The sequence below is a fragment of the Sarcophilus harrisii genome, chromosome 2, assembly GCF_902635505.1.
Source record: "Sarcophilus harrisii chromosome 2, mSarHar1.11, whole genome shotgun sequence".
Taxonomy (NCBI): domain Eukaryota; kingdom Metazoa; phylum Chordata; class Mammalia; order Dasyuromorphia; family Dasyuridae; genus Sarcophilus; species Sarcophilus harrisii.
The window spans coordinates 89,989,300-90,016,532 of NC_045427.1; the positions used below are offsets into that span (position 1 = coordinate 89,989,300).

A 27,233-nucleotide genomic window follows, 5' to 3' on the forward strand; every position below is an offset into this window, starting at 1 on the left:
CTTCCTAAGCCTTTGTAGTAGGAGGGGAAAAGAGTCTTTGCCTTAAAAAGCACAAGCAATCATTCAACATTACATGTACAGGGGACCTTAGAGACTCATTTTATAGAGGAGAATATTGGCAGGGAGAGGTTAAATAACTTCCTAAGGTCACATAGCTATATAGTAGTTGAGCTAGGATGCGAGTTAGTCTATAATCAGTTCTAAATCTTTCATCCAGTAATCTTCTCTATTTATACTTAGGCTGTTTGCGGTATCTGGATTGCCTTTCTTCCCTTTGTTGAATTCATGCTGTGCTTTGTTGTTCAATAATTTCTCCATTTGAAGTTTTCTTGGTAAAGACATTGGAGTAATTTGTTGTTTTCTTCTCCACCTCATTTTACAGATGAGGAAACTGAGGTAATCAGGGTTAAGTGACTTGCCTAGGATCACAGAGCTAGTATCTGAAGCCATATTTGGATTTAGGAATATGTAATTTTCTTACTCTAGGTTAAGCATGCTATTCAGTCCTTTACCTGGCTATTCCTGATGACTTTCTACCCATTCTTTTAACTTGAGCTCAGAGGACCACCTCCTCCATGAAGTCTTCCATGGATTGCCCAGCTGGCAATGACTTTTCCCTACATTGGACTTTACATAGTATTTGGTTTGCAGTTCTTTGATATACTTGTAGTGCACAGTTGTTTATTCTGGTTTTTTAAAAAACTGTATGTCATATCATCCTTGTGATATAAGCGGAATGTCTAGCAAGTTTCCCCCACAATGTAGACTAGGAAATTTTACTCAAATTCATTGAAACTCTCCTCCAGACTCAGAGGAATAAAGGCTTGGTCACCTGCACAAAATATCCAGGGCATAAGTAGCTCCAGATACTCTGTGAGGCTTTACCAGTGAACTACCATGGGCACCATAGTACATCTAATTGAACCAAGGATGTGTTTTTACAGAGTAGCCTGCTGTTCTCAATGTCTTTCCTCTGACATGGTTACCTAAGTTCCCTTTTGTTAACCATCGGATATCTGAGTGTCTCGTTTCATTTTAATTTTGTAGCTGAGATGAGAGACTATCCTGAAGCAATCATGAACTAAAACTATAGTGCTGGGGGGAAAGCTTTGGGAAATAGGACAGAAAAGGCTTTGGGGATGGGATATATATTCCCTAATGAGGATACAGAATAAAATGGAGTTACTCAAGATAAATGTTTATAATCGTACCTGGGGCATATAGCCCCAGCAAATCCATGACCTCTTTATAACCTTCTCTTCCTCTAGGCACTTGATAATACTTGACTAGTCAGTCAACAAACAGCTTAAGTATGTAGCATGTGCCAGGGACTATATAAAACACTGGAAATACAAAGGCAAAAGCAAATGAATAGTAACAACAATAATCGAAATTTCTTATTCCCAATTGTTGTTCATCCTTCATTTTCAGAGTCCAAATGACATCATCATGTTGGGGTAAAATAGTAGTTGATGGGTGATGTCTTGACTTGTGCTTGAATTTTGTATAAGGGAGCTAGAAAAAGTCCTAATCCTCATTTTCTTTTCCAGAATCATCAAAATCCAGTGGCAAGACAAAAGTTGAGAAGACTGACAATGACATGAGATGCAGTGGATAGCCTTGGTGTCTTCCATGTATGAGTAAATTCTAAGCACTCCCCAGGACCTGCTTTAGCTGCTTTCTAGGCCATAGGAACAACTGTTCTCACCTGTGTATTCTGCTAGAAGTCTTTGCAGGCTTGGGGTAGACATCCTTATAACTCACTGACAGATTTGAGTCCTGTTGGTTACCTGCAATCTTGACCACCTATAGCTTCTTGGAGCCACAGGTGAGAGTTGAGTGCTACAGAGACACCAAAGGTGGTGAACCCCCCCCCCCCCACCAGAAGTATATGAACACCATATACCCTGAAAATGAACTGCCTTCCAAAACAGACCTTTCCACTTTAGAATAACTTTGGTATTTAAGACATTTTTCTTATATCAAGTCAAAATTTGAATCACTTGAAAATATATATATATATATATATATACACACACTCATGTTTTGCCATTAGGTGTTAAATGCTAAATAAATACCTAACAGGATCTATGTTGAGCAAATGTGAAGCAATTCTGTGTAGGGGAAGACATCAGGCCCAAAGGGGAACTAGGAATGGTTTCTTACTGAAGATGAGATTTGAGATGAGTCTTAGAGAAAATAAAAAAATGCATATATATATATATATATATATATATATATATATCACATTCACAGTACATACATCCATGCAAGCATATATACACTTGTGTATATATCCCATACATATGCATACATGTATATGTGCACACATGCATTCATGTATACATACATGTGTATAATGCCTGTGTATGACACACATATATGTCTGTGGGTATGCAGGCATTGGGTTCAGCCAGTGGAAGGACACAGGCTTCCTGTGGAAATGGGGAAATAGAAATGCTAAGGTAGATAGAGAGGAATAAGCCATAAGAAATCTGGAAAGGTAGGAAGTGGTCTGATTATAAAGAGCTTTAAATACCAAATAGAAGACTTTACATCTAATTTTGAAGAAAATAATTGTTGCTCATGAGCAAGAGATATGACATGGTCATCCCCTTCAGACTTATATCTTAGAAAAGCTCTGTTTTTTTTCCTTTCACTTGAGCAACAAACAAAGCTCCTAGCTAGTTTGTGTCAGCTTCTTTGGCAGTTAGTTGGGTTTTGGGAGAGAGAGAAAAAAAAAGTCTGATTCCCTTTCATGCATAAAATACCATTCCCTTCTCTCCCAAGACACACTCAGTCTTCGACCAGGACACAGCTCCAGGCTGCCACAAAAATTCCAATGTTCCTTTTCCTGCTCCCTAAAGAGGGAGCAAGGAAGGGTTGATGAAGTAGGAGCAGGAGAGAGATTGGAGGTTTGGGATGGATCTCCTGACACTTACAGAAATGCCCTTGAATGAAGGAGAGCAATCCAGGAGCCCAGAGGAAACAAATGTTATCATAGTGAAGTTATTCATAACATTTTTTACTTTGCTATTTGCTGCATGCATTATGAGGCTTAAATAATTCAGTGCATATGTCCTAAATATTGGTCTGGTGAATGGTAATGGCTCCATCACCTACAAAATAAGACTATTTAACTGCTCCTCTTGGCAGGCAAAACGGTGCCTTAAACATTTTGATGTGATGAACAAGGCATTTTGGAAATGAAAACACCAGCACTAGTTATACTTTCCCTGTTGGTTTTGTAGGATAGAAAAGAAAGAACATTCTCATTCTCTCTTGCCCAAGACACAGACAGAATGACCTTTCCCTGGTGCATTTATTGTCCTATTTGGCAGAAGTAATTTCAGTAATAGGGTGCTAGTGAGTTGTACAAAGCAGACTTTAAGCCAAAAGCTCTTCTCCCTCCAATATTCAGATAGATCAGCTTCCCCACAGTCCTTTCTCCCAAAATATGTAGCATGGGAGAGATGTTAAAAGGACAGTATGTTATCTCCCTGGCCAGGAAGGCCAGCCAGTGATGAGTCTTAATTGTGTGGACAGGCTGAATCAGGTTTTTGGGGGAAATGAGACCATTCTGCCAAGAAGCTTATGGCTATTTGGGACGGCTATTTGGGACATCTCCTTGGGATAGAGTACCTGGAGTCAAGAAAACCTGAGTTCAGATCTGGCCACAGACATTTGTGTGACATGGGGCAAGTCACTTAGCCTCTGTCTCAGTTTCTACAAGTATAAAATGGGAATAATCATAACAAAAACAAGAAAACCACCACCTAACTCCAATGGTTTTTGTGAAGGTAAATGGCTCCAGTCCAGTCTGTCTGTCCCCACATACCTGGGATGTTCTCCCTTTTTTGATTTCCTTGGTTTCCTTTAAGTCTCAAATAAAAGCTCACCTTGAACCTTCCTCAATTCTTCTTAATTCTAGTGCCTTCCCTCTATTAATGAATTCCTATTTGCCCAGTACATAGCTTGCTTTGTATATATTTGTTTGAGGGCAGTGACTGTCATGCCTCTTTTTGTATCCCATGTTTACCATAGTGCTTGGAACAAAGTAGGCTCTATTTTCATGCTGTTGCTTCTTCTCCTCTTCCTCCTCCTCCTCTTCCTTCTCTTCCTCCCCCTCTTCCTTCTCCTCCTCCTCCTTCTCCTCCTCCTTCTCTTTTTTCTTCTTGTTCTTGTTCTTCTTCTTCTTCTTGTTCTCTTTCTTGTTCTTCTTGTTCTTGTTCTTGTTGTTCTTCTTTTCTTGTTCTTGTTCTTGTTCTTCTTCTTTTCTTGTTGTTGTTGTTGTTGTTCTTTTTCTTCTTCTACCTTCTTCTTCTTCCTCCTTCTTCTTCCTCCTTCTTTTTTCTCCTTCTTCTTCATATGGCCCCAACTCACTAACAATCAGGGAAGCAATATTTACAAGACAAGATCTGCTAAATGCCAGATAAGTCATAGAAACTTGAAGTACTGTAGGGGGTTGGAGAAGTGTATCCTGGAGTGGTCAGGAAAGGCTTTAAGGAGGAGATAGAATTGAAGTGAGGCTTTAAGTGAAAAGTAAGATTTAGATAAGTGGGAGAAAAAGCATGGTATTCCAGGTAGGGGGGCAATCTGAAAAGGCTCCAAATACTATCTGAAGTAAGGAAAATCAGCTTTCAAATGCAATTAGTATTATATGATGATAACTTTATTTCTGAAGTCAGAACTGTAACTGGGAATGGCAGGTTAACATAGGGGATGGTCAGAGGAATTTTTATGCATCACACAGGGCCTGTACATTGTGAAATGGGGCAACCTGTTCTCCAGACTCCTGCCTATAGCCCCCGTGCATTTGGAGATGGAGTTAAATGCTGGGATTAGATGATCATTAAACTAGGATTCTGAGGCTTATTGAGTACACTGATTTACCCAAACAGGAAAGACACTGTTTGACAAGTATTCTCTGGGAAGTGACTCCTAGACGTAAAAAGATTCTAGGACCTTGGCAGTGGGGCTAGACAAAGAAATGGACTATAACAGGCTGGCTCATGTCAGGAGATATATATCCATTAAAAGGGTCCTTCTAAGGGTTTTTTTTAAACTCCTTATAAGGTTAATTATAAAGCAGATTACATTCTGCCACCATTCACTGAGACAAATTTCAGTAGTTGGGAACCATTTCAGAACAGAACAGATAGACATCTACCTCAACTTACCCAGAAATAACGAGATAGCCATAATGTTAGGACCTAAGGTCACTCATTTAAAATTTCCAATAAGAAGCCCCTTCCAAAGGGGAAAAACCCTTCAACCTTAAATGAATTTAATTAGTCTTTTGACACAGCCAGACAAAGGTGCCCCTAATTATCTGAATTGCTTTTTCTCAGAATGTACTTGGCATTTGTTTTAGAGTTTAATAGTTCCCCTTCCCCTTCATTTTTCAGAGAAACTACATTTTTTAAAGGCAAGGTTTTAAATATCTTGCCACCCCATTTATTATGTTTTCCTAACTCTGCCTTCAAGGTGAGCAGTCAAGATAAGCTGCTGATCTGCAGTCCCATCTAATTTTGTTTTTGCATCGCTCTGTTAAGTTGTCTTGCTTCCAATAATCATTAAGATGTAAGTGACACTCCAGGGGAAATCAATTCCTTTTGACTGAATAGAAAATAACTCCTACCCCCCTCGAATCATAATTGCTGCTTTGTTTATTTTGCTGTTGCTTAAACTCCCCTCTTGTTTCCACCCAAGTGAAGTGCTCTGGATTGCAGGCATCAGCCTTAGAGGCTGAAGGGGGAGATTGATGGAGTACGTTTTCCTGCTCCTCAAATCTTTCTCAATAAAAGGAAATAATTAGAACCACTTAGGAATAAGAATTGCATTTTTTAGTAACAGGCTAAATGTACCTTCCTGGAAATTATTTAAAGAAGAAAACCATTCAAATTCCTCAAGGAGTTACCCTTTTGTTGTAGTTTGTCCCCATCTTATCTCTGGAGGAGATAGGGCTGCAGAAATTTCAAATCTGTAAACTCCTAAAGGACAGAGACCATATTTTAGACTTTTTCTGTATCTACATTTTGGTAAAGTATTTTGTATAGTATAGAGTATTTACACTTTGGTAGTGAGTTCAACAAAGGCATGACTAAATGAAGTGAATGATAACAAAACTTTACTTGTTTGGACTGAGGTTAGGGACTGAGTTACCAAGGAAAAGCAGATCTCAACAACAGGGAAATTTTGAGTACCTATTATGTGCTCAATATATAAGGGTTTCTAATGAGCACAAATTATATTTTTTTCTAGGTATTATATTTTTTCACTGATTCTTAAGAGCCTACAGTTTTGGGAATGTTGTAAGTATTTAGTGGATTAATGTAGTCTCCTGACAATATGTCTAAGCTAGGTTATATATGAAATAATTTAAAGACAGTGGAATGGTTGCAAATCAAATAGAATTAGTGTAGGAAGGGATTTCAGAAGTCATCTAATTAGCTTCTGTTAAATTCAAGAATCCCTTCTACCATATTCTTGGTTAAATAATCCCGTGATTTTCAAATATTCCATAAGTAATATATTTTCCAGGTGCTTTGCTTGCCTTCATCTGGATTTACTCATTGATAGCTCCTTTAATACATGGTATACAAAATTGAATATTATACTCTAAATGAAGTTTGACTATTATTATGTCCCTTATTCTAAGTATTATGATGCTATTGATATAGCCTAAGAATATATTCAATTTTGGGGGGGTAATTGTGCTATACTCTGGAGCTATTTTGAATTTTACATCAATGGTAAATTCTTATTCTTTTGCATATGAACTTCCTCTAAGTCAGGTCTTCCCTCTCCTGTAACTGTGCAGGTAAATTTGCTTCTATACCAAAGTGTATATCTATGCAGTAAATTTCTTCCTGTCAGTTTCAGCCAATAATTCAACTTGTCAAGATTTTTTTTTTGCATCACACTTCTGTGGTCTAACATATTAGATCTCTTTTCCAGCTTTGGGTCCTTTATACATTTGATAAAATTAATTTCTATGTCTTCATCTAAGATTTGATAGTAAAAACTGTAATCAGGACAGAGCTGAACTGCACACTACTAGAAATGTCCTCTAGGTTGACATCAATCAATTAATCAACTCTTTCAGTAAGTCATTCAACCAGTTACAAATCTACTTAGCTATGGTGTCATTTAACTCAATCTTCGCTACACTGATAAAGAATAAAAATGAGAAAATGATATGGCATTCAACTAAAACAGTTCCAATCTAGTGTATTTAAACAAGTTATTGGTGCTGAATAATATGAAATGAATGGAGGAAAGATATCTCTAATTATGATGATTTCATAGAGGAATAAGTCAATTGCTTCACTAAGCCCTAAAGACCCTAAAAAACAACTTACCAAACAATCAACTTACTTCCCAAGTGGAGATATATAGCAGCCCAGCACATGTATATATTTGTAATATAGATTAATTTAAAAAATCTTATGGAGAAGAAGTTTAGAAGATTATAAGGAATGACATCTTATAAAAAAGAGAAGCATTGGAAGGGGAAAAACAGTTTAAAGGAAGCTTGGCAACAGACTGAACTAAATAGTAAATCTGAGGTTTTTAAGGATGCAATTAAAAGGAAAGAAACAAATAGAAGAAAGATGAAACAGAACCACAATTTTTAAAATAGTCAAGTAATGGCATTTGGACTCTGGTATCACAGTCCTAGCTATTCTTATAAAGAAAATGGAAATGATACCATGGGAAATTTAGATGGGAAAAGCAGTTATACTGGGTCCAGAATATGAAAAAATAGATTATTTTAGGAGAAAAATAATTTTAAGTAGGTTGAGAAAATACTTCTCCAGGTATCTCCAGGAGGGCAAGGTAGAAATATATTGGATTTTATTACCACTCCAAAAAGACAATCGATAACATCAGTTAATACTAATACAAAGGTCTCTTTTCCCATCTACACAAAAATGTATGAGATTAATCTATATACATATACCAAGGACATATATATATATATATATATATATATATATATATATATATGACTTTAAATTTGACTTTAAAAATATTCAACAGTAATTCAAATCTTTATCATTATACAATTGACTGAAAGATAAAGTGGATAAAAAAGATCTTGTGATTTTTTTTCTGGTTTCTTTTACTTAGTTTTCTGACTATAAAAATTTGATTTTGTAGAACTAAACACCATCTTAAGGGCTTTTTCTTCTTTAAGGTGTATGTATATATCAAAGTTCTTGAAAGATATAACAACTTATTTCATGACTCTCATTAATATCTGTTCAAAACAGAGGAGCATGAGTTTGTCAAAGTGAATTACCTTTATTGTGCAGAGTATCAAGCATGATTGCTTGTTGAAGAAGGATTTCCTTCAGATACCAAGGATCCTGAAACTATTCAAAATAACAGTCTAACTATGGAAAAAGAAGGAAAATAAAAATTGCCTACTGTCCAGATTATAATATGCATTATAGAGAAAAGCTATGAATTTGGCCAATCAGTACAAATACCACTGATGGATAAAGAATTGAGCTCAGCATTGAATGATAGGAGTGCAGGTTATGTGCCCTTTGGAAAATTTCAAAGTTATTATAATAATTTAGAGGTTGAACTATCTGATCTTGAAGGTTCTTTTTCATTCTAAATTTCTGATGCCATGATCCTTTCCTACTAACACTTTGGACTTTTCTCTGAAACAAAGGCCCATTCTTTAAAAAAAAAATTTTTTTCCTGATGTTATATGGCTTTAAGTCATAAAACAATATGATCTTTGAAAATCTGAAATGGAGAGATACATATTGAGAGTGAATAGGTTGTAGCATATTAAAAGCAAAAACAAATAAAGAAATAGAATAGAGAAGAGACCTCAGGTCTTGAAGTCAAGTACTGTGTTCCAATTCTGATTTAAAGGACTTGGAGTCAGAGACATTTGAAGTTATGCTTAATACACTAGCTTAATACACCTGTCATTTAACATCTCTGTATCTAAGTTTCCGCATCTGTAAAATAAGATGGTTGAATTTTAGTTTTGAATATATTATGCTATGATAAATAGTCTCAATGAAATGTATAATAGAAAAAAAAGATGGGTGTATCACTTAGAAAAAGTGAGACAATTGTTTGATAGTCCCCTGGTATCCTCATGATGTTAAGAGAAAGGGAAAGTCCCTAACAAATTATGTGGACTTTCTGTGAACAATTTGTGGAAGATCCTGAACAAGAGTGGTATAGAATGTGTTCACATGGATGAATTGTGATCTATGTCACTAGAAGGATCAACATTACAAATCCATTATAGTAAAATACAGAATGTTGACAAGGATATCATGAAGGACTTGGACAAATATTTCACTTGACTCAAACTCCTGCATATACTACTCAGTTTACTATATGTTCCTAATTTGCAAGTCTTGTCATCAAATAAAATAAATAATAAATAAATATAATAAAATAATAAATAAATGATAAAATAAAATAAAAAGCATCATGGTGGCATTATTAGTATTGTCATAAATTATCATTATTACCATTATTACTCTAGAAAAGCAGAACTTCTCTGTGGAAACACAACTGGTAATCAGGACAGAATATAGCAAAAGACATAGTGATTTAATGGTCTTCAAAAATATACTACATCTAAGGTTGAGTCGGGAGCCACAGTAGTAAACTGGGTGGGATGTTTCATGCCTTCAGACTGAATCAGGAAAACAGAAACCATGTTCCCTATAAATTCTTTTTGGGCAGGTAAACATTTAATGTTATTCTTTGGGGTAGGAGAAGTTATTTTTATTTCTTTTCTCCTCTGAAGATGAACCTGGTCTTCCCTAATCTTGTAGTAACTTTCTGTTTTTTCCCTTTTGCTTGCTTTTTTTTTTAAATCAGAGCTTTTGAGTGTAATCACTGTTAGTTCTGAGGTAGGGGATGGTACTCCTTCAGTTCTGCCCTTTGAACTGTAACCCCAAACCAATAATTCCATCTTCCTGTAAGTATTCATAGACAGCAAAGTCTCTAACTCACTACTTCTGCTCTCACCAGGTATGTTCTCATCCAAGATAGAGCCTCAGCAGCACAGCAGGGTCTGGCTTTCCTTAGTAGCAGAGGGTCCCTCAATCTTCCCTGACTCAGACATCAGACTCCCCACATTTTCTGGGAGATGAAAGTTCTTTGTGGCTAAGGCCAAGTCTACCTCCCTACCCAGCTAGTCCCATGATTTGCTTGTTGCTTTAATGGAACTACCCTGGAGAGGTTTACCCTTTACAGGGACCAAAACTCCCTCTTGGTATCTTTCTTCCAATCTTCCACAATTGTCCCAGGAGGACCACTGTTCTGACTCAATTCTAATTTGCATTTAACCACTCTACATTTGCCCTGAGGTACAGTTTGTCTTGTTTGTGGGGGGAAATCTGGATTGCTTGGAATTTTTTGACTTTCTCTACTATCTTCCCAAAATGCTCTCTGAGAAACCATATTTCTGAAATTAAATCCAGGTACCAATTTCAGAGGTCTGTGAAGTTAAAATTATTTTCATAATAATAAGACATTTTAATTTCTTATATAATAAATATTGACAGATAAAATTCACACAAACAAAATATCTTTGGGGTCTTGAGATCAAAATGTATGAGAACGATTGAATTAGCAAAAAATACTTGTGTTCTAGAATGAGAAGAACAGTAACAACTTTACAATAGTATACTGAACCAGTGAAGACAAAATTTTAGACAAGCCATAGTCGCCATAGTCACTGATTTCATCATATTATGGTCTAATAGGTGAGGTCTGAAGGATAAGATTTGTGTCTTATTCATCTTTGTACTCCCCTCATTTCCAGCAGACTAATTTGTCCACAGAAAAAGTTTTCAGTAAGTGAATCAATGAAGTTTTTATGAAATCAAGAATTTCCAATTCTGTCTTTATATAATATTTTTCAGCTTTCCTTTTCTTGATATCCAATGATGTGCTTTCCCAGTGCTACAAGTCTCTAAGTTGGAAGACTAATGTTCTGATTCCTAGCTTTGTGACTCTTGTCAAGTCATAAAGTCATTTTGGAGCTTCTTCAATTTCTAATTTCTTCAATTAGAAGAATCACAGAGCTTGAAATACATATTTCACAGGGATATTGTAAGTAATATGCTTTGTAAAACTTAAAGTGAGTGGCTGTTATTATTAATAGGCCAACTAATTAATAATTGATAATTAATATTAACTTGAGTTTTCCCTTTGTTTTCATTCTTCTAGTCAATCTGTAAGGAGCAAGATTCCCCAAAAATGGGCAATAGGAGGAAGAATGAAAAGCTAAGGAATTATAAAATTAAATGAAAAGAGATAGAAGATGGAATTTTCCCATTTCCATTTTTTCTTTTCTTCTTCTAAGATCTACCTAACATTTGTAGTCCTATTTTAATTAGTTGATGCCTTCACTGGGTGATTATAGTTTTCATCTGTATCCTAAGCCCCATGGGGCATACAAAAGGAGAAGATATAACTTCTTTCCTGAAGAAGCTTACTGTCTCTTTGGGGAAAATGTAATTAAATACAAAAAGAGCAACACAGGACAATGCATTACATGCACACATACATATGTATATCAAGACAACCTTTTTTTTTTAAAAAAAAAACTTTAATAATTTCACTATCCTATTTACCATATTAACTTTTCATCCCTCACAATCTCACAGTCTTTCTCTCATTCTTTCCCCCCACTATCTCCTCCTTTAGTCCTTTTTCACATGCAGAAGACGTCCTCTTTGCTGAGGCAAGTATCTCTACATTTAATCATAATCCCAAATAATGTATCTTGTCTTTTCCAGTAGATTTCCTCTTTTATTGTACTCATTCTTTTTTTCACAGTTAATAGTATTCATTAATTTTTGTAAGATTTTGAGATCTAAATTTTTCTCTTCTTTCTTTCCCCTCTCCCTAAAAAAAATTTTGTAAGCAATCTGATATAGGTTATATCTGTATAATCATGTTAAACATATTTCCAAATTAGTCACTCTGTGAAAAAAAGAATCAAAATAAAAGGAAAAAAACACAAGAAAGCAAATATGAAAAAAGAAAAGTGAAAATAGTATGCTTCAGTCTGATTTCAAACTCCATATTCTTTTTTTGAATGTGTATGATATTTTTCATCATGAGTCTTTTAGAATTATCTTGGATTATTGTGCTGCTAAGAAGAGCTAAGTCTATCCTTGTTGATCATTGCACAGTGTTCCTGTTACTATGTACAATATTCTCTTGGTTCTGTTCTCTTTCATAAATTTATATCATACTCATTCTTTTACTAATTTCCAAACTCTCGCTATATATTGGATGATTCCCTGTTGCCAACAAATGTGCTCATGACTTATCTACTCTTAACAACAAAACAAAAACAAAACTATCTCACTGAATCTCTCCATCCCTGATCTTTATCTCTCTTTCTCTTTTAAATTTCCTCTGTAATCAGTGCCTCCACATCCCCTCTTACATTTCCTAAGATTGCTGCATCTTAGTTTCCAACCCTTTCATTCAATCTAGATGATTCTCTCCAAAGATTTCAATGATTTCTCAACTGACAAATCTAATGGCCTTTTCTCAGTCCTCATCCACATTCACTTTTCTGCACTCTTTCACATCTGGCCCTCTCTGGTATATTGTTGCCTCCCTAGACTTTTGCAACGATCTTGTTTCTTGGTTCTCATTCTTGTCTGATGGCTTCTCAGTTTCTTTTTCTGGATCTATCTCCCTTTTCTCCTGGGACTGTTTTTTTCTTCTTCTATGCTATTTAGTTTGCTGAACTTATGAATTCTGATGACCTCAATTATCATCTCTATATAAATAATTCTTTAATCTATTGATCAAACCCTAACCTTTCTCCTGATCTTTAGTCTCACATCACCAACTGTCTGTTTGATATCTTGAACTAGGTGTCCAGTAGACATCTCAAACTCATCATGTCCAAAACAAACTTAATCTTTCCTTACTAGACCTCCCTTTACACTACCTTCCCTATTATAATCTAGAAGATCATCATCCTCCCAATCACCCAGTGTCTTAAAAGTTTATTGTTATTACTAACTCCTTACTTGTAGTCATCATTCAAATACAAATATTGGCCAAGGCTTGTCATTTCTACCTTCACAACATCTCTTTCATACATCACTTTTCCATTCTTACAGTAACTACCTTGGTATTGCTACCCTCATCATTTTGTGCAGAAACTACTATAAAAGTCTTTTGTTAATTTTCTCTGCCTCGAGGGTCCCCATTCCAGGCCCCAAATCTCTCTGCTGCCAAATCAATTTTGCAAAAATGTAAGACTGACCATGTTATCTCCAGTCAGTTAACTCCACTTATTATAACACTTTATTACTTTCAGAATCAGTTTTTGCTTTTAAAGGTATCTATAAATTGGGCAGTTCCTATTTTTCTAGTCTTCATATACTTTACTTCTCTCTATATATTCTAAGAGTTAGAAATATTGAACTACTTAATATTTCCTGTTCATGATGTTCCATCACCTAACTCTATCCCTTTTCTCCAGCTCTTCCTTATTATCCCTGAACTGTTCTCCCTCTTCATCTCCATCTCCTGGATTTCTTCAATTCTACCTTCTAGAAGAGGCATTTCTTATACTACTACTGTCTTATCACAGAAATTGAGTGCCTCCCATTTACATTTGTACATATCTTGTATTTACATGTTTGTTTGCATGTTGTTTCTCCCATTAGGAGATGAAGAACAAGAACCTTGTTTTTGCCTGTGTGTGTATGTGTTCCAGTGCCTCGCTCATATTATTTGTTTAATAAATGCTCGCTATTATTACACAACATGTATTCATGCACACATATAATACAGATTATAAAGGGTTCCAAGACTAAAGTCTCAATACATAAATCTTTCAAAACATTCTATTTATGTATATATTTTAATATTGTTTATGTGTACATCTATTTATAAATGAATGAAAAAAAAACTTTATTAGATATTTACTATATACTGGATTGAGGGCTGGGGATACATATTCAAAAGCAAACTAGACCATTGCTAAATTGGTTTACATTCTATAGGAGGCAGGAGACAATATATATACATTAAGGTAAGGTGACAGGGAAGGGTATATTGTTTGGGAAATCTTGGGAGAATGAAAACTGGAAGAATAAAACAACTCACTGACACACTTTCTCAGAGGCAGTAGGAAACAATGGTGGATAAGGAAAGGGATAAATGGTACCAGGGAGTTCAGATCTGAATCACTTAGCTCTTCCCCGGCAGGGTTGGTGAAGATCACTTTTGAACAGTGAAGCTTCAGCAGTAGCTAAGCAGCGATTGTGTATATATTTTAAATATGTTTCTAGGGTCAAATTGTACACTATAGATGCTTCTCTATTTGACTCATTTCCTCTGCCTTATCCAATCAATGACAAATTTTGACAGTTCTACCTCCATATTATCTCATTTATTTGTTTCACTTTCTTCAAGCCATTGTCAGCAGCCTAAGGAAGGGAACAGCATGGTGGATAAAGGGCTAAACTTACAGTCAGGGAGAACTGGGCTTGAATCCCCCCTTTTCTTCTTATTTGTGTGTTTATAGGCAAGTCCCTCCCTTCTCTATCAACTTCCTTATAGGTAAAAAGGACTTAACAATAAGAATAGTTTCTACCTCATAGGGTTGTTATGAGGCTTAACTGAGAGAATTTGTTCAAAGCAAGCTTTAAAACATATAGTAAACGGCAACTATCACTATCACTGCTAGACTATCAGAAACAAACAAACAATCAAACAGCAAGAAGAAAAAAAAAAACCCAGTTGGTCTGACCTTAGGATTTCTATTGAAAAATGCAACTTTTCTTCTTTACAGCTGAACACCCTAAAGAGCCATAACCGTTTTCATCACTATATCTTGTTTTCCTAGGGGAACTGTTTTCTTTCTCTGATTCCCTGCCTGACATTGCCTTGAATTTCCACCTAATATAGGACACACATATTATATATCTACCTGGACTTTCAGGTTCAGAACCTATTTCTAGAGAACCTCTTCCAGATAGTTTGAGCAGACAAATGCTTTTCAAAACCTATGGAATTTTTTGCTCTAGGTATAATGCTTTGTTTTAACTTGTTTCAGGATGTTTGTTTAGAGAAAATTATATGAATGCCAACAGGCTCTTGTTCTCCCTGAAGAAACTCGGAGACTTTTATGATGAGACTTTTTAAGAAGTCATTTTTCTTCAGTCAGGCAGCAGGAATTTGGTAGGTATTCCAGATGGCTATTTTGATATTCTATTTTAGAAGATTTTATTTTTATCACCCTAAAATTAATCTTTCATTAAAACTTAGACACTTTCTTGTATCCCATTTCATCTTTACTCCCATCCCCTTCCCTACTTCATTTTGTTTTATAGTACAGTGATGTTTTACCCCAAAAGGAACAATAGACCAAAGAGAATGAAGGCCTCCTTTATTTCTTTTTTAAGTACAAAGCAAGTTCTTGGAATTTGTGCATGTTCCACATTTGTGCATGTTCCTGTTAGGAGAAACCATTCTGGCAATGGATATTTAAAGTTCTGAAATGCAGCAGCCTTCATGTTTTTCTTTTTTAGTTGTACATTGTAGATTTGCAGTTTCATGTGCAATTCTTTTTATTTATTCTACTATGTTATGAAAATATTTTTTATTTCATAAATTAAAAATAAAATAAAGAAAATTGATGGGGCAATCTTCACTTGGGAGCAAGTGAGATAATAGTGTTGTAAAGTTTAGAACTAGAAGGTCTTTTGGAGATCATTTAAATTCAGCCCTCTCATTTTGAAGAAGAGAAAACTCGATCCCAGAGAAGTTAAGGACCTTGTCCAAAGAAAGGTACACAGGCAATGGGTGACAGTCTAGAGTTCAAACCCAGGTCATATCATTTCAAATACAGTTTTTTCCTTTCTCCCAATGCATTTGCCCTTTGGAGAGCTCTCAGTTCCACTGCTGAGACACAGATTCTCCTTTTTTTGACATACTCACAACTTTTAACTTTGATCAAAAGGTGAAATAGACAAAGACAATTCTGTGACCCCAACATCCCTTCTAATTTCTTTGTTCTTTTTATTGCCCTTTTGCTCTCTTCACTGCTTTCCAGAAAAGATTTCGTTTCAGTCATTTATACCTTTATGTGAATCCCAGTGGATTACTTTTTCTAGGGGCATTTGGAGCATATTCTTCATCTCTAATTAAGAAATGAGCTTTATTCCCAGCTTTGTTCTCACTTAAAAGAATCATAGGCAACTGTGATCAGGTAGAACTTTAGAGGAGGTTTTAGAAGAGTGGCTTTTGAGCCCCACTAAAATCATATCCACTGATAAGGCAGAGTGCATTTACAAATTCCCTTCCCTCCTTAGCTCTTCCCCCAAACTAAATCAGAATATTACAGAATGCAATTGTGTCATTGTCTGCACAAGGCTATTAAAAATTAAGAGAAGGTACTGGTAAATTCCCGAATCCAGAGTAATAAAATAAAACTAAAGCCATGGAAAGGACTTCCACCTTCTAAAACATATTGATTGGTCAGATGCTAGAGAAAATGTCATACTTTAGCCATCACAGAGAATGTGCTTTTTAAAAATTATTTTCTTGTTTTCAATGTCAATACATCAACAGCAGATGTGGGACTGCGCCCGAAGTCAGTCAAGGACTTGGATTTCAGAGACAATTTGGAAACCACCCCAAATCATTTCATAATGTTTAATTTCCCAATCTAAATGACTGTGTGTGATTCATTGCAATTTGCTTAGCACTACAAAATGAACTAACATTACACCTGTCTTCTTCTTGCTTTCTCCCCAATAGCCTCAAACATGAGACTTAAAACTTCATTTATATTATTGAATCAAATAAAAGACACATCCACTCTAGCAGGTAGTATAGTGTGGTGATAGGACCATTAGATCTCAAACCAAAGACCTAGTTTTGTATTCAACTATAAAACCTCATTTGTATTACATTAGGCAAATCACTAAGTTTTATTGAATATTTGTCTCCTAATATAAAAAATAGGAATAATTGAAGTTTATACATGATTACCCCTTTATCTTAAAAGGACAAATCTATAGTGAAATTTAAAAAATACCAGCTAATTTAATTGATAAGCAAGAGGAAATTAAGGATCCCAGGCAATGCACATAGCATATGCTTAAGCATTTGTTGTAGGGAAAAACAACAGACTATTAAGAGCACAGCACCAAATGATCATGATCTGAGTGATTCACATAATTATTCCAACAAAATGCATTCATATTCCTAGAAAATCTGCACCTTTTTGTTTTCACCTAGCCTAGTGCCTAAGATAGACTAGTAAGTATTTATTTGTTGAATTGAGTATTTAAAAGTAAAAAGTAAAAAAAAAAAACAATTTAGAGATTACTTAGTCCCAACCCCTCATTTTGTAGATGGAAAAATCCTGGGAAAAGGAAGGGAATAAGCATTTATTAAGTGCTCATTGAATGCCTACAAACATGCTTATGGTCACCTTACCCTGAAAAAAACATCATTTGGTCCATCCATTTCTGCTATATTCTTTACCTCTCTTCTGTCCTTTATAGCTAAATTCTTCAAGAAGGCTATTATAATTTTCTCCTCTCACTTCTTAACCTATTACAATTTGACTTCTGATCATAATCATTCTACCAAAACCACTCTCTTATTTGCTAACTCCAACGGCCTTTTCTTTATCTTTATTCTCCTTGATTTTTCTGAAACCTTTGACATTGGATCACATACTTCTTCTTGGTATTCTCTTCTAAGCTTTTGGGACATCACTCTCTCCTATTTTTTCCCTACCTAATCTAACTATTCTTTCTCCATCTCCTTTGTTGTATCCTCTTCCAGATCATTATTCTATCCTGGGGCCCTCTTTACTTCTCCCTCTTTATAATTTTAATTGATGATCTCATCAGCTCCCATGGATTTAATTACTGTCTCTGTGCTTATGATTTTCCAATTTAACTTTTTTCTTGCCCCAATATCTCTGCTGACTTCCGATCATACATCCCCAACTATTTTTCAAGACACTTTGAACTAGATATTAATAGTCTATTAATATAGACATCTGAAACTCAATATGTTCAAAATAAAAGTTATTATCTTTCCCACTAAACTCTCCCAACCTCTTTGTAGCTTCCCTATTTCTATACACAGTAACAACATCCCCTCAGTCTCTCAGGCTCACAATGTAGGAATCATTTGAATTCAGAGAGACACACACATACACACACACACACACACGCACATAAACACGTGTATGTGTGCACACACTCAGAGAGAAAAAGGAGCCAGAGACAGAGATAGATAAAGAGAAACACAGAGAGAGACACAGAGAAGGAGAGAGACAGAGACAGATAAACAGAGAGAGACACAAACACACAGAGAAACACACAAAGAGATACAAACAGACACACAGAGAGAGACAAAGACAGAGACAGAGAAAGGGAGGGAGAGAAACAGAGATTCAGATACTTACCAGGTGTGTTATCTTGGGCAAATCACTTACCATTTACTTGGCTCACTTTCCTCAGCTGTAAAATTGAGCTAGTAACAGCATTCATCTCCAAAGATTGTAGTGAGAATTAAATGAGATCATATTTATAAAGTGCTTAGCACAATAGCCTGATTATCATTAATATTATTAAAACAAATAATAGTGCAATTATATATGGAAGTTATTGTATAATGTTTCTAATTAATTAATTAATAATTATTGTATAATGATTGTATAATGGAGACATTCACCTTTCTTCACCTGGAGGAAATTACTGTATCTATTATTTAATTCATACTTTAGATAGGAAGAAATTAGAATTCACTGATATTACGATTTGTTTATATTTACAAAACTAATGAGGCAGATTTTAAACCCAGATCTCTCTGACTTTAAGTCTGGAACTTGTCTATGTTACCTCTAGATTAAATGGTTTGTCTGTGTCCTCATAGTGAATTTGTAAATTGCATTGTGATTCCCTAGTAGATAAAGGATTCAACTTCAGGTTCTTTGAATGTAAGCTCAGTATTTTTCTATTAATCCCACTCTCACTTCACAAATGAGCTCCAGTTCTTCTCTCTTTCTCTCTGAAGCTCCAGTTGTATATAAATCTATCTATCTGCCTAAATGTTCTGTGTCTGTTTGTCTGTCTGTCTATTTATCTATTTTATCTGTTTATCTATCTGTATATCATTAACTGCTTTTTGACATCTCAAATTGCATGTTGTGTAGGCATTTCTAACTCAATCTGTCTAAAATAGTTTTCTTTTTCTCTTTCCCCCTTTCTCATTTAAATGAGAGTTTTTATTATATTTTCCCAAACAGATAAGGCGAATTATGGAGAGGGAAGAGAGATAATTGTCAAATTTAGTGGTGGAAAGATGCTTCAGGAAGATAGGAGAATTTGAATTGGGCCTTAAAGATGTGTAGGTAGGATATGGCTAGGTGGAGACAAGAGAAGCGGGTACTCTGAGGCAGAAAAAACAAATCTAAAGTTTGGTGTGATTCAGGGATGGTGAATAGATCAGCTTGCCTTCATGATACAACTAAATAGAACATGCATTTTTGGAGAGCAAGAGTAACTTTTCATTTTGACCTTGTATACTCAGTGGTTAGCACATATAAACTTGTAAATAAGAAGAATCTTTAATAAATGTTTGTTGGATTGGTTTATATTGGGTCAAAGTAGTGAAACAGAATAAGGAATAAGTTAAGAGGTGGCCAGGCTGTGGAAAGATGTGAAGGTCAAGCTGGAAATATTGAATTTCATCTTACAGGAAGAAGGAATACGGGGGAATTTTGGAATGGTAGTTCTGAACAATGTATAGAGTAGAATTAAATTGTAAAAGATGGTTGGGAATATTAGGCATCCTTGAAGTAATCTAGATGTGGAGTATAAAAGGAAGAAAAGCCTAGAATGAGTTTTGGGAGTGATTTACAATGTTCATTTCAAAAGGATACATTTTCCTTAATTCCAATTGACATTACTCATCTTATATCTTAGTAACTCAATATTTTAAACTTTGTTTATATGCTTGAATGTGTGTTGTATCCCCCAAGTGTGAGGTGAGTTCCTTGAGTGCAATGACTTTGTTTTCATCTCTCTATTCCCAGTGCCTAGCACAGAGTCTTACATACAGTAAGCACTTAATAATTGTTATGTTGAACTGAATTGAATTTTGAAAAGAATATATAACTTGGAGTTGGAACATATGGGTTTGAATCCTCATTCTGACACTTAATGGTGATGTGACCTTGAACAAATCAGTGTTCTCTGAATCTACAGAAGCTTGTTTCTTCATCAGCAAAATAGGAATATTTCTACCATTTGTTTTACCAAGTTGTTGGGGGAAAGTCGTCTATATACCCTAAAATGCAATAAAAACCCAAGTTGGTATGGTATGAATCATTTGAAAGTCTTTTGAAAGTTGGAAGATTAATTTCTGAAATGAAAGCTCACTCAATATTTGATTGAATCTTGCGAGTCCCAAGCTCAGAGCCTTCCCCTTCAAGAGACTACACTTAATTGTTAGGGAAATCAGAAATCATATTCCCATCTAAACAATTTTCTATTTTATCTGTCTTTTTAGAATTTGAATATTCTATTGTTTTGGGAGGGGTTTGGCCACTGAGATGAAGGGGTGTGTGTGATGGTGGCAGTGGAGGAACTCCAGTCTTTCATATTTTTGTTTCAAGTTCCTAGCAGAGGTTTTGTTTGACTTTATTCAAATAGTTTTGCCCATATCCTCAAGACTTTTAGGTCAAAAAATCTATTATACTCTAAAGAACAAGGCAATGGCAGTCTTAGGTTGCAGGAACAAAACATTCTCTAAGGCACTGCAAGAGGAGGTCAGATCAGAAATAAACATTCAGATCTTAGAATCAACCACAAGAAAAATAAAAATAATCTTTACCTCTGTTATCTGTCTTTGTAAGACACACAGGCTGACACTGTTGTGCAATAAGTCTAAATTAGTCATAGAATCAGATTTAAAATGGGAAGGGAGGACAGATGCCCCAATTCTACAGATGAGGAAACGGAGAGCTAGCGAAGATGCCCAAGGATACACAGGTAATAAGAGACAGAGCAAGAATTCGAAGCAAGATTTCTAATACCAAAGTCAGTGCTCTTGATTCTACCTAGTTTTTTAAATGGAGAATGAGGGAACAGAAAGAAGAATGAGTTCTTGAATCAAACATAGTAGCTAGATGATCTAGAATATGGCTGTGGGAACCACAAGACAAGGTTAAGTTAATTTCCCCATCATGCCCAAGCTGACCCACTTCACTATGAGCTTTCTTGGTATCTGGGCCTGAGCACAAAAGGACAGCCCACACCAATAAGTAAATAGGGTAATTTTGTCCTTCCCAAGCAAGTGCAATTCTGAGCTATCAAAACTACTTCTTCAGTTGCCAATAATAACCCTCAGTAAATTATAGCTTTCAGCCAATTCTCTGGGTAGAGTTCATTGGCTGCATTAGGGGAGACTTCCATAGCTGTACAATTTCCTTCTTTTTCTCTCTAAATGTGTTTCACTCTGCAGCTGCTCCTATAGTCTTCTCTCTGAAACTTCTGAGAATGTGACTCTTGCCACTTGATAAAACTTCAGATGCTGGATACGGGTTCCTCACTGGTGGGTACAAAATTCTTTTGAGAAAGAATTTATGCAAAGATGGGACATCCAATGTTAAACCTAGTATAGAATTAGTAAAAATGATGATACCCTTTTTATTATAAGAAATTCTTAATAAGATAGGAGAATTCATAGGGTATCAGAATAACATGTGGTACTGGAAACAGCAAGGTAATATAGAAGGAAGTAATCTGTACTTAAAGTCATGACGATCAAAATTCAAATTCAATTTTATATAATTATTTAGCCATCTGACCCTGAGCAAATGAAATAGCCTCTTTCACCTTTGGTTACTCTTCACTTTCTCTTCTTCTCTGTCTCTCCCTTTCTTTTCCCTCTTTCTTCTCTTCCCCCTTTCTGTCTTCCTCTTTCTCTCTTTCTGATGCTTCTTTGACACAGGTTAGACATTATTTTCCTGCTTTTTTTTCATGAGCTCCCATCTATATGCTAAGAGAAGAGACTTCTATTCTTATCCTGTTACTGAGGGATAAGATTCAAGCTCTCCACTGACTACTTTAAGTCCTATACAGCTAGTCATTATCTCAGGAGGATTCAGCTTCTGACAGGAGAAAGTTGGTTACCAATGGAGGCTTTCCAGATTTTATTAGTTACCTCTCAAGGTAAAATAAAAACCAGAATCTTCTGATTATGATCAGATCATGTATCAATTCTCTGTAATATACCCAAGAAGAGTAGGATGGGAAAGGGGAAACTTCTCCCTCCAAGAGACTTGTTATTGAAACTTGAGAATCCTTGAATCCTTGGCAAGACTGTATGAAAATTCATGTAGGAAGTCATTTTTACATCTCATTAGATTTACAAAAAGAACATGGAAGGTCAACATATTAAAATTTCAAATGGCAAAAAATGAGGCACAAAGAGTTCAAACATTTTGCCTAAAATCACAGAACAAGTGGCAGAGCTGAGACTAGAATTCAAGTGTCCTTATTCCTACTTAGCCTAATTATTTTCCTTCTATCACATTGTCCTTGTATGAGCCCTTGCTATCATTTAAGCACTAAATTTTGTGTTTAACATTTCAAAAATCCAACCCCTGAAAAAGACCTACATATGCAAAAAATGTTGGTAGCAGCGATTTGTAGTGACAAAGGATTGAGAATTGAGTGGATGCCCATCGATTGGGGAATAGCTGAATAATTTGTGGCATGTGAAAGTATTGTGATATAAGATATGATGAGTAGGTAGATTTCAGAAAAGCCTGGAAAGATTTACATGAACTGATGCTGAGTCAAATAATAAAACCAGAATAGCACTGTACATAGTAATAGCAAAATTACGTATTGATTAACTATGAGAGACTTAGCTCTTCTCAGCAATACAGTGATCTAAGACAATTCAATAGTCTTGGGATACAAAATGGCATCCTCACCCAGAGAGAGAGAGAGAGCTATAGAGACTTAATGTGGAGCAATGCATATCATTTCTACCTGTCTTATTTTTTTCTATTTATTTCTCATGATTTTTTCTTTTTTGGTCTGATTTTTCTTGTACAACTTGAGAAATATGAAATATGTTTAAAGGGTTGTAAATATTTAACATGTATTGGATTGCTTGCTGTCCTGGGGAGGGAGAAAAAATTGGAACATAAAATCTTACAAAAACAAATATTGAAAACTAGCTTTACATGTATTTGGAAACAATATAACATTATTATGAAAAAAATCTACCCCCTACAGCCTTCTCTTTGCCTGAGTATAATTAATTTTTGGCAAGTATTATTTTTCATACATTTTATAGTTTCATGAAGTGTGTACGTGCATAAACTGACACACATTATCATCTCATTGCTGAGTGTCTGGTCACAAACTTCTCCAAACTTTGCCTTGTTTATTGTTGGATTAATATATAGACCATTCAAGGATTGCTCTTGTTATTACTCTGTTGGTATAGCTTCCCAAACCCTCTCACATCTTCAAACATAAAAGGAGGAATTTAGTAAAAAGCAATTTATTTTTAGCCAGCAATGTGTAACCCACCTCTACTGATCAGAAACCTGGCACAGTCCATACTTGTTCCACCTTTGCTGCATGGCCTAGAAGCAGAGAGTTAGAATAGTCAAGAGGAAAGAAGAAGGGAAGGAAATGTAGAGGCTGAGAAGATGTCTCCTAATGCCATCTCTTTTTGTCTTTGACCCAAATATCAGCATACCCAGCTCATATCAGATCAGAATGCCAAGGTGATAGTGATGAGATACATGGAATGAATTTTCCTCTAATGAGCTCAGGGCAGAGGCTGGAAGTCAGGGGGAATGACAGTATAAAAAATGTAGATGGTAAAATGTGTGAGTAGTTTTTTGCCCAGATGAACCTGAGCAAAAGTGAAAGCTCTGACATGTTGATGGATTAAGCAATTACAGGCTATGAAGAGGCGGACCCCTCCCACCTGCCCACCCACACTACAGGCGATAAACCTTACAGTCAATCCCCAAACTCAGAATATACTGGGTCAGCCAAAATATTTCATCTCGGGGTTTGGATGGACTGCCTGTGACCCAGGCCCCCCTGTTCCCGTTCTTTTCAAATTAGACAAATGCTCTTCCATTCCTACACCATTTCTGGGTTCTGATTCATTTAAAATTTTCCTTGGTTTCCAATGCAAATACATAGCAAAACAACCTTAAAACTGGTTATGGAAATAAAAAGGTTACAAAATAAGATATTGATACAATTAAAAAAACCCACAATCTTTTAATCTATGTCTTCCTTCCTTCTGGTTCTCCTCTCCTCACTTATTTGCCAATGTAATGTTCTCCCCCCCCCCCCATTTTTCCCCCTAAACTATTCTGGCATAAAAAAGATAATAAAGCTAACATCTCATCTAAATAATTCTAGAATAATTATAGCTAACATTCATATAGAAATGAGATTTGCAAACCACTTTATATGTTATATTATTTAATCCTCACAACTACCCTATGAAGTAGGAACTATTATAATTCCCATTTTAAAGATAAATTAACTGAGGCTTTGAGTAATTAAACAACTTCACTGTCACATAGCTAATAAGTTTCTGAAACCTAATTTCAAGTTTATTTATTTATTTATTTTATTTAATAGCCTTTTATTTACAGGTTATATGCATGGGTAACTTTACAGCGTTAACAATTGCCAAACCTCTTGTTCCAATTTTTCACCTCTTACCCCCCACCCCCTCTCCTAGATGGCAGGATGACCAGTAGATGTTAAATACATTATAATTTCAAGTTTAACATTGTACCTACCAGATGCCCTTTTAAATAGTCAGGAGAAAATTATTTTCATCAAATCATTTAGAATGACATCATCATCATCACTGCTATCATCATAACTAGGATTCATATGCAATTTCCATCTTTTATTTTATTTCTCTCTCACAACAACCTATTTTCTCCATGTTGCAGATGAGGAAAATGAAACTGATACTGGCTAAGTGACTTCTGTAAAGCTGGAAAAACACTGGCCCAGAGTACTGGCCCTTGTCAAAATAGCAAAGTTATTAAAGATTATCTTTGGAGCCATGGCCTTCAATTTTTTTCTTCCTCCCCCTCTTCATATTACAGCTCAGTTATACTCCACACTTTCTCCTTCTATGTCCCTTCCCACCAATAACACTTGCTCTTAAGTAACACTTTGCTATCAGTTATTTACATCTTCCTGCGAATTTAATTTACTCTTCCAAAGGAGCTTGTATTTTATAAAATCTGGTATCTCATTGTCCAATGAGGGATTTGTTCCCTTTTATAAGAATCAAAGACTTTAGCTGGCTGGTAACTAAAGTATTTTTCTTTTGGGGGGAGGAGTGGGAATTGGAATGATAGTCTATTGCAACAGAGGTGGGGAGACTAAACTTAAAATTATACTCCCTAGGTTGATTGTCTATTCATTAAAAAAATAGCTAGTTGAATTAATAAATAAATGTAACACTCTGGGCCTGATTTGTTTTTATCTGGTCTCTTTTGCCCTAATTTTTATCTGTTAGCATTCTCAAAGAAACCATAAAGGTGAACAAAAACAATTTAGATGAGAAGCTGACTTGTAGCATGAATGACAAAAGGTCATTGTAGTAGGTGGTGTGGTAATTACTTACAGGGTTTACAGCAGTATGAGATTACAAAGAATAATTTAAAGTTTGGATATCACAGGCCTGGATAAAATGAGGTTGATGGATAGGCAAGTTTTCCTGAGCCTCTGTTCCATGAGCTACTGCCATTGAAGTACTAACAGTGACTCTGTGACATAGATGGTTATGGGAGAGGAGGTAAGGAAGAAAGCTTTTGGGTATATATTGTAGGCTATGGATAATTGATTTTCTGTTGCCCTAAAAATGTACTGTCACTTCCAGAAAACAGTGGGGGAAGCCTATCTGATATTATTTAATCATCTTTATTCACTAATGAATAGAGGAGAAGTGAGATCTCAGTAGCCAGATTTAGGGTTGGAAGAAACTTTAGAAGCCATCTACCCAGTACTTGATTATTTTTTCAATATTTGAATAAGTGAAATTACTGAGAGTAAAAATCATATACACAGTGTGATTGTGGCATGAAGAGTCCTTTCATTGTAAACTGAAGATGTGATGTCTAATCTTGGCTCTCCCACTTAACAGAAACCTTGGCCAATTTGCTTAACTTTGAAGAACCTCAGCTTCTTGATTTCAAGGAGAGAAACCATGGTAGTGTATTGGAAAGAAGCCTAGAAGAAGTTTGAGGAAACAGGTTGGGATTCTTGCTCTGCCACTGACTGACTGTGGGGCTTAGATGAAATGCCTGAGTGAATGCCTTGTACCTCAGTTTCCTCATCTGCAAAGTGAGAGAGTTAGATTGTTTCTTCTCTGATCTTCCTTTCAGCTCTAAGATGAAATAATTCTAGAATGTTTTGCCATGGGTAATATATGAAATCACACTGCACAGAGCCAAGTGATCCATGTTTTAATAACCTTTGCCAAATTACTTTGGGCAAGGTACAAAAGTCTCTGGACCAATCATTTATTTCCTCATATGTAATGGGCTAAGGCTTGAGTCTATGCACTGAGGTCCCAAGCACGTGAGGCTAAACAGTAATTGGACTATACTCTATTAATATACATGCTTGGATAAAGAATGGCCCCTACCCACTCTCTGTGCAAGTCCTAATGTGTTGTATGGGAAATGACGATTTTGGTGGATGGAGGCAGAGAGACAGGAAGAGAGGCTGAGAGAGATTGCTGGCTGGGTTCGGTTCTGGTGGCTGCTGGTCTGATGGCTTCTGGTTTGGCTAGCTTCTTGATTCATTTCCCTTTTACCTCTGATCCCCTTCTACCTCCGATTCTTCATCATCTCTGCTAAGAATAAAGATTGATAATTTTCCCCTAACCTGAATTCCTGACTCCGGCTGATTTTAAAATACCTAGTCATCATACTCATGTAAAAAGTTATGAGTTTGAACTAGAACATACCTCTGGTACCTTCCAGGACTAAAATTCTGTCCTTCTTTTGAAAGGGTCTTATTTATTGAATGACTCAGATTAGGTTAATTTTGCCTAACTTCACAGTTGAGAAGAGGACAATGAAAAGAGAAGTAGTGAAGACATGTTTTAAAGGAGGTTAGTTATTTGTTCCTGGAGCTCAGCCATAA

The 27,233-nt window shown here is 35.7% G+C and overlaps 1 protein-coding gene and 1 long non-coding RNA gene across 3 annotated transcripts in view; one reads left to right on the top strand and one right to left on the bottom strand.

Moving 5' to 3' along the window:
• The window catches only part of LOC116421364, a 48,240-nt gene extending 44,109 nt beyond the window's left edge, over positions 1 to 4,131 (top strand). For both annotated transcript variants that reach the window (XR_004231699.1, XR_004231700.1), the window contains one exon: positions 1,551 to 4,131. This is a non-coding gene — a long non-coding RNA (uncharacterized LOC116421364). The remainder of the gene's footprint in view (positions 1 to 1,550) is intronic.
• FSHR (follicle stimulating hormone receptor) overlaps positions 1 to 27,233 on the bottom strand; it is a 229,042-nt gene that overhangs the window by 199,216 nt on the left and 2,593 nt on the right. The gene's annotated exons all lie outside the window — the stretch shown is intronic.